The 8,869-nt window shown below is 39.5% G+C and overlaps 1 protein-coding gene across 4 annotated transcripts in view; it reads left to right on the top strand.

The window, feature by feature from the left end:
- Positions 1–3,308: 3,308 nt before the first annotated feature.
- Positions 3,309–8,869, top strand: part of stag1b (stromal antigen 1b) — a 37,859-nt gene continuing 32,298 nt past the window's right edge. For 3 of the 4 annotated variants that reach the window (XM_017710449.2, XM_017710447.2, XM_017710446.2), the window contains exon 1: positions 3,310–3,477. The gene's annotated coding sequence lies outside the window, so the exon portion shown is untranslated. Of the gene's footprint in view, positions 3,478–8,869 lie in introns of all 4 variants that reach the window. The other variant, XM_017710448.2, reaches the window with a different exon arrangement.

Below are 8,869 nucleotides of genomic sequence, written 5' to 3'. Positions count from 1 at the left end.
CAGTGGAATTCTACTTTAAACGCTTCAGTTGTCTGGTTCCTATCACCACTGTTGTATGGCTGAATGACTTTGTCTATATCTTCATGATTTAATCATACAGACAATTTGGACAATGGGTGGAATTCCCCCTTTTAATAGCTCACATCAGAAAAGGCTGGAGCTCAAATAAACAAACATAATACATCGCTGCCCTCTAAAGGCCTCATAGCTTCATTCAGTTTTTTGAACTTGGGTTGTTTTCTTGAAAGTACTTCTGTTATTTACATGTATTTGCTTCAAGATAAGGGCCTGGGTTCAAGTCCCCAGCCAGGTGGCCAGGGTCCTCTCTGTGTGGAGTTTGCATGTTCTCCCCGTGTCTGCGTGGGTTTCCTCCAGGTTCTCCAGTTTCCTCCCACAGTCCAAAGACATGCAGTCAGGCTGTTTGGACATCCTAAATTCCCTCTAGGTGTGAGAGTGTGTGTGAATGTGTCTGTTTGTCTGCTCTGCGATGGACTGGTGACCTGTCCAGAGTGTATCCCGCCTTTTGCCCAATGACAGCTGGGATAGGCTCCAGCACCGAGCCAAGAAGGAGAAGTGGCTTAGAAGAAGATGCTTCAGCCTAGTGGTTATAAACACACAATTCACTAACGGCGGAAAATAATTATGATTAGGCAAATATGTAATAATTATGGCACGCCTCTTCTTTAAGCCATTTATTATACCTTAGAACCTTTTCCCAAATTAGAGCAGCCATCGTTTGTTGTTCTGGGACATTGCCATATACAGTCAGTGTGTCTTTGCCTTCACTGCGTCTGGTACAGTGGTCTGGAATATTAGCTTTTCTGGTGTGAAATAGACTCTTATTAGCCAAATACACTCATATGCAAAGGCTTAGGCTCCTCTGGTGAACTAAACATAAATATACATCCTCTATGGAGAACACTTCTGCACATTTTAATGCTTAATTGCTGTTTATTTGTGGAATTTTACATATTTGGGGGGGGGGGTTAATAAAAATGTGGCCTGTGCAAAAGTTATGCCACTTTTTTTTTCTTTTTTCCCCCCAATATGTTAAATTCACCATGAAAAAGGAAACCATGCACTAAAATTGGCAGGAAAATGTCATTTTTAGGTGTGCTCTCTGTACAGGATGTGCTAACTTATTTTCACTTCAGCAAAGCTCTGACTGGGGCGCACAAACCGTTAACTGTATGTTGCAGAAGTGTGAGGCGTGAGGTTTCTCGACTGAGGCCTGCTTACAGGCATCTCTCCATTCTTCAGCGATTAAATCCACCTGTAGATCAATGCTCCAGGCTTTGACTTCAGATTCTGTGGGCTGAGTTTTTGAAGACAACAGTCATCAATTTCAGAGATGAATTGTGCTTTAAAGAGGTTTTGTAGTTGAATTTTTTCCAGTGAAGAATATTTAAAGCACGTATTTGATTGGCAGCAATAAAACACCTGAGCTGCAGGTATAAAAAGGAATGGTTTGCTAGAGGCACCACACTTGTTGACAAGTTCCTCAAAAGTGATCAGAGTGTCGTCGGTAGACCCAAAGACATCTCCAGTCTGTAACAACCCATAAATCTGGAACCAACATCAGATCGTCCTGGCATAAAGTTAATTAATTAACGTTAATTGGGTTAAAACAGGAAAACTGGATGTGTCTTTAAATATTTCTCCACTTTAATCCAAACCGTTACCGTATTTATCCTCAGTGTCGTCTCCAAAATATTGATTCAATACACAGTAAGCAAAATAATAATACATGTAATATTAAACGTAATTCACAAGACGTGCGGTGGGTGAAACGGACGGTTACACCACAAGTACAGTCGCATGCAAAAGTTTGGGCACCCATGGTCAAATGACATGTCATAAATAGTGAAAATGCAGAGCACGAACTTCTGCACGTTTTCACTCACAGTTTTGGTTTATTTGCTGAATTTAACATATTGGGGAAAATAAAACAGAAAGTGGCATCTGTAAAAGTTATGGCACATTTATTTTTTAGGTAAAAATTTTTTCTAATATGTTCAATTTTGCAAATGAAAAGAAATTATGGACTAAAATTTTCAGAAAAATACTAAATTTATGCACGTTGTCTGTAGAGGATGTGTCAACTTATTTTCGCTCCAAAAATAAACAAAACGTCATTTGAGTGGGGGTGTTCAAACATTTGCATAACACTGTATTAAGAGTTGTACAGTTATAAAGTGCAATACATACGTACAGCTGAAGATATGAACACACACACACACACACATATATATGTATATATATATATATATATATATATATATATATATATATATATATATATATAGATATATAAAATGTAGACATATGTATATATGGTGTATATACACACACACACACACACACATTTTCTAAGCCGCTTCTCCCTTAGGGTCACGGGGGGTGCTGGAGCCTACCCCAGCTGTCATCAGGCAGAAGGTAGGATACACCCTGGACAGGTCGCCAGTCCATCGCATGGCACGGTGTACCTACATATATATACACACACACACACACACACACACACACACACACACACACACATTATATACACATTTACGCATATATGTAATATCACGATACTTCAGGAAGGTTTTTATGACACACAATGTGTCATGGCATGTATTTTTTGACATCTGAAAAGTGAGAACAGACGAACGAAAGCCACATTTTAAAAATATTATCAAAAACTATGAATTGAATCACTTGTATTCAACATTTCACAAACTGCGCTGCTCTAAATCGAATTAAACCCGACTAATTATGTTCTATTTGTACTGAAACATGCAGAAGGATTTTAATGATTTAATTACTGATAATATACACAACATACTCACAAGAACGTACTGTGACGTTTTGTGGTGTAACTGATCTTGATAACGATAAATAGTCATATCACCCAGCTTAAATATATATATGTACATATACATATATTTCAGGTGGGCAATATATGAGTAACATATACATGTGTGTGTGTGTGTTGTACTTGGCAGGTAAAAATTTATTTTTTATATTTTATATAAAATAAATATCCCATACCATCCAGTTCAGTGTGATGGCTTTACTTCTCGGTGCTATTTGGCACACAAAATGAATAGGTGAGATTTCTTTTGCGAGAACAATGTGTAATTTGGAGAAAAAAAAACTAAACAAACACAAAGCAATGCTTTCTTTATATTTATGAAATCGCACGTATATTTGGATGCAGGGATCTTGCGGATTGGCTGCCGTCCGATTGGTCCCTCAGAGCGGCGCTGCAGTGCTCGTCCTGTCCGGCAGGGGGCGAGCCGAGCTCAGTCTCGAGTTGCGCCATTTCGTGGCGGTAAATGCCACCAGATGGCAGTTTAGGATTGCTTCTCTCCTGAAAGGCGCGGTTCCGCTTGAGGTCTAAATTACAATATAAAACATAAAGTATTCTGTCATTAAATTGGACCAATTATCGCCCGGGTGCGCCGTGGAGACTCTTTCGGCGGGCAAAAGGTGAGTTTGCGTGAGTTTTGAACAATCCTTAAATCTTTCGCTGAGCTAACCAGTTCGTATCAAAGATGGAGGACGCGCAGAGAGAGAGGGAGAGAGAGAGAGAGAGAGAGAGCCAGTGGATGGGGGATGGGAGCGCCTCTCCACGGCCAGCCAACATGTTCTCGGTGGCAGTGTTACGCCTGACCTCCACCGCTGTGTTCGTAAAACGTCGGGGAAAGCGACGGGTTTTGTCCCGGATTGTGCTTTTTTCCCCGGCGCTGGACGATGCGACGCCCTCGCGCTTCCCGCCGTTTTCTCCTCATTCGCCAGCTTTCTTGTTCGAATTGTTCCGTTCCACCTTAAATCGCGCAGCAGTTCCATTCGGGCGCCTCAGGCGCGAGAACAGAACTGCTGCACCGTTTAAGGTGGAACGGGCGAGTTGGAACAAGAGAGCTGGCGAGTAGAGGCTTCGTCCTCTGCACAGACACTATTGTGATTGTGAGCGGTGGAGAGGAGATGCTAAGCTAGTCTGGCTAGCGCTGGCAGATTGGTCAGATTTATCGCGTTCCCCTCTGAAACGCTGGACATTTTCTTTGCTCAAGCGCGAGTTTGTAAGCCTGAATGTGGCCGGGCTTGTGTTCGCGGTGGTCATTTCGAGCCGAGCTTTGCTGACCCGTTTGTACAGCACCGTTAGTTCTGTTTGAGGAGTTCTCCTCGAGGCTAATCCGCTAGCAGTTCAGCCTCTCGAAGCACCAAACGGTTCGATTCGGGTGGCAAAAAAAAACACTTGAAACTTTGCTGGCTGAGGTGTCGAGGGGCCGGGAGCGCGTCTTTACCCGCGTTTGGTTCAAACAAACAAACCTGGCTTTGCCATTTGCGCATCACCCCTTTCTTTTCTGCTTTCGTCCTGCCTAAACCTCGCTGGCGCCAAATTTTAGCGGGTAAACACTTGGTGGACTTTTTCTCCTCAGAGGAAGGAGGAGTTCAGCTCAGCTCGGCAGCTGGTAGCTTTGTGTTCACACAGCTGTCTGGGGTTTTATCCGCTCCGAGTCCGCTTTGAAAGTTTCGCCAGCGCTTTTGACAACTTTGATATTGAACGCCAAGGTGATTGTTTTTTAATAAGACGTGGCCACGAGTTAGTATATTGACACCACGAGGTCTTGAATAACCCCTGGCCTCAGTATAGCAGATTGGTACCCTCAGTGTATGAATTTGTAGCTTATTCATTTGTGGCCTCAATGTATTCATTTGTGCTCTCAGTATAGCAGTTTGTGGCCTTCATATATTAACTTGTGGCCTCACTATATGTTAATTTGTGGCTTAAGTGAAGTGATTTGTGGCCTTCATATATTAACTTGTGGCCTCACTATTTGTGGTCTTCTTATTAACTTGTGGCCTCACTATAGCAACTTGGTACTCTCAGTATATTTGTACCCTCAATATATTAATTTGTGGCTTAATATAGCCCATTCATATCGTTAATACATTAACTTGTGGCCTCAGTATAGCACGTTTGTGGCCTCACTATTAATTTATGTCTTAAGTGAAGTAATTTGTGGCCTCAGTATATTCATTTGTAGCCTCAGTATGGCAAATTTTGGCCTCAGCATATTAATTGGTGGTCTCTATAATAATTCGAGTAGGTCTAGAAGAAATTTGTTTTTATGTCAATCACAACTTAAAAGAGCGGACTTCTCAAATTGCGAGCGCTGCAGTTTTGTTATATAATACATTAAGTGTTGTCTTTAAATGGGGAAACTTTAACCAGGTACCGCAACTTTTCAACTGCCTGTAGATAAATTAGACCAATCAGAAGCAGCACAACACCCATCATAACTAACTGGCATTTGCCATTCTCAGCATTCAAGCTTCATGTCTTAAAATTTGCATATTTTGTTCTTTGCCAGAAACATGCCTGGGAAAAAAAATAAAATTAAACCTTTTTCCCCAAAATCATTCAGCACTAAATTCATGTGCTCAGTATATTTAGTGTACTCGGTATGTTAATTCATTATTAAAAATGAGTCACTTTCACTGTATGTGCTGCATTATTGTTGTTAGTACTACATATCATTAGTTTTTATTTAAAATCATAGTTTTAAAGGGGGAATGCCATCATCAATGCTTTTTAAGATACTTGTATAATTCAGTCATCGATATGTAAACAAAGCCATTCAGAGTGGTTTGTTGTGAAATGCTTCTTTGTGGATTTCTTTACAGTGGTGGTGATGGGAACCAGGGGTTGCATTGTCTACAATGCAAAAATTACCATTTTATTTGCTGTGTGTGATTACCTGTAAACCTCCACGTGTGCTCTGATTTTTTTTTTTTTTTTTTTTTTTTTTTTTTTTTTTTTTTTTTTTTTTTTTAATATATGTGATGTTGGTCATAGAAAAACAGTGAACAACAGAGTTTTTGAGGTCTCAGAATACTTTATTCATCCCAGAGGGAAATTGCAGTTATTACAGTTGCAACTATTTATTTAAACAAACAAACACTTTAATAATTTAAGACAAAAAAGAGAAATTTGCGATATGTGCAAGTTTAAATTCTTACAAATACAGTAAGTGTCAGTGGCTGTGATAATAAATCTGAAACATACTGTATAAAACAGTTCAAATGATCTGGGTCTGTTTTGCTTCACAACACCCTGAATGAATGGCTTATAAAAATACATCTTTTGGATCAAAACTTCAGCAAAATGCTGTCTTGGACATCAGGCAGTTCTAACTTTCTGTGCGGGAGCTTTTAGAGACGTTAAACGCTTCGGACGTCTGGTTCCTATCAACACCACTGTGAGCAGTAAGTTTTTCTAGAATGGAGCATTTTACACCAAAGCACTCTGAATGATTTTATTTAGATCTCAACCGTTTAATTACACGCACATTTTGAGAAATCGGTGGTGTTGCCCTTTAAACGTGCTCCTGTGGGAGCACCTGCTGAGGATCAGAGCTGGTACAGTTGTGTAGTGTTCACAAAGTACTTGTGTGTGCGTTTTAAGACTTTATATGTAAATGTTCTTAAAAATGATCCAAGGGTTCTTTAGCAAAGGTTATATTTCAGTGGTGTTAAATGGTTGTTCTTTAAGGTGGGAAAGCTGGTGTGTCTCGTAGTGTTAGCGACACTATTTTGAACAGTTTCTTAATCATAATTCTCTGGTTTTAACAATTAACAGCGTTAACGTGGCAGTCGAGTGAGCACTTGGTGTTGGGAGCTCTTGCGTAGTTGTCTATTGGTTGTGGTTCCTATTTTTCTTCTAACACTGAAAAATAATTAGCTTGCACTTAATGGCTGTTTTGACTGGAAATAAACGAAACAAAACGGTGGTCACTGATTTTACAGAGCACTATGCATTTATGCGCGTATATGACAACTCAAAGCCTCATTCGCATAAATGGTTCTTTGCATGGATTAGTTAGTCTGTAGGGTAGAAAACCTGTTTTTATATACATACACACACACATATGTGTGTGTGTGTGTGTATATGTGTGTGTGTGTGTGTGTATGTATGTATGTGTATATATATATATATATATATATATATATATATATATATATATATATATATATATATATATATTCTTTAATAAGCATTTTTCTATGTAGCACAATAAAGGATTCCACTATTGGCGTGGAACCTTTTGTTTTGCTCCTATACAGAACCCTTTTTGCTAACAGTGTAGTGTTGTAGGTCTTCTTTCGCAGAAGTTGTTCTACTGGTGTAAGAATAGATTATCGTCTGTGTGTTTCTTACAGCTTTTCTGGACGCTGCCTCGGTGTATAAGCTTCACTTTTTGACACATACTATTACCATAGTATGATTTAGGCGGCTTGCCCTGCAGGTTTCAGTGTTTGTTTATGGCTTTTGTGAATTGCTCTCACAAATTAGAGCATGTTTTGTGCTGTTACAATGTAGGTGTTGCAGTGGGAGCATTGACGGATTAGCTTTTGCATTGCATTTGAGCTCTTCTGTCGATCTATACGTAGTTTAAGCTGGTATGTTTTGTTCACATGTAGAGCTGTTAGTTTAGGAGAGATCTAGTACAGATATTCTGAAACTACTTCAAGATAATGTTGTGTTTTTTGTAATTTTTTGTTTTTATTCCAAGAGAAGTCTTAAGAATTAATAGATTAATAAAAAGCCCACATGGCTGTCTCAGACGCTGGCTATTTAGCTGATCAAATCTTTTTGGGCAGGTGTGAATTTAATTAAAGCATCCTATTCCTAGTATAACCAGTAATGCTCTGAATCTTGTTTGCGTGAGCCATCTTTTCTATATTTGGCATAAATCAGAATTTGGTGCCAGTGCAGTCTGGTGGGTTTGGGCCACTGTGCTTGGCTGGGACCTTTCTGATTGACAGGATTCATTAGGAGGAAATAATAGCCTTTTGCGTGATACACAGGCTCTTTCTTCCCTTGTAGGGAAAGGCTATATGATTCCAGTGTGGTGCTGCTTGGAGTGGAGTCCACTGGGATGCTTTACAAAGCTGGATATTCTTAGCTGCATGAATAGAGAGAGTAATCAAGACAGTGCGATTGAAATTTCCATTATATATTACTCCTTCACCTTGGGCCAGCATCCCAGACCTAGAATAAGACTAAACCAAGACTGAAAAGAATTTCCAGTGACGATTTGCAATTGGCACAGTGATTTAGTCCAAGATTAAGCCTAATCTGTATCTGGGAGAAAACAACCCTTTGAGTTTTGGCTCGTCTAGCTGAGTCGTACTTTATAATCCCACCTGAAAATTGAGGCTGCGGTATTCAGTCCAGCAATGTTAAGCAGACATCACTGTGCTGGCAACAGCATCTGTGTGTGTTTAGTTTTAATACTCTGCATAACTATCAGATGAATGAAAACAAATATTACTAGAAAAGTCTATAAAGTTGACTAAATATAGTCTAGCAGATGTTTGGAGCACACAACATACTGTCTTCTTATGTTGTTTAGGAAGGCAGGTAATGTTAAATCTGCATCCTACCTTGTTGTAATGACTTTGTTATGCTGGCTAAAGACCTGCTTGGATGGGCAATTCTAGCTTCAAAGTCTTCGGCAATTGTGCTTTCATTTTCTCCAAGAATAAGTCTCGAATTCTATCAATGCATATCTGTAGATCAGAATTTCATACCCTGAAAAGATCGGTTATCGCAGGTCAACTGAATGCTTTTGGTTTTGTTTCAGCGGCTTGTTTAAATGTTTTTCTACAGGCGCTACAGCTGATTTACATCAGGCTATAATGCGTTTACCTTTAGGTCTGTAGACCAAGACTGTACTAAACTAGTTGCAAGAGTGAGAAATGACACACATGTGTCTCAAAAGAGTAATTTTTTTAATGGAGTAGTACATACTTTATTGAGTTGAGTAGAACATCTAAAGCATGTGACTTTTTTTTTTTCTGAACTTATTCGTTT

Source organism: Pygocentrus nattereri, chromosome 24, assembly GCF_015220715.1.
Source record: "Pygocentrus nattereri isolate fPygNat1 chromosome 24, fPygNat1.pri, whole genome shotgun sequence".
Classification (NCBI taxonomy): Eukaryota; Metazoa; Chordata; class Actinopteri; order Characiformes; family Serrasalmidae; genus Pygocentrus; species Pygocentrus nattereri.
The sequence above is the reverse complement of the archived record's forward strand: the minus strand, read 5'-3'. Positions and strand labels throughout refer to the sequence as shown.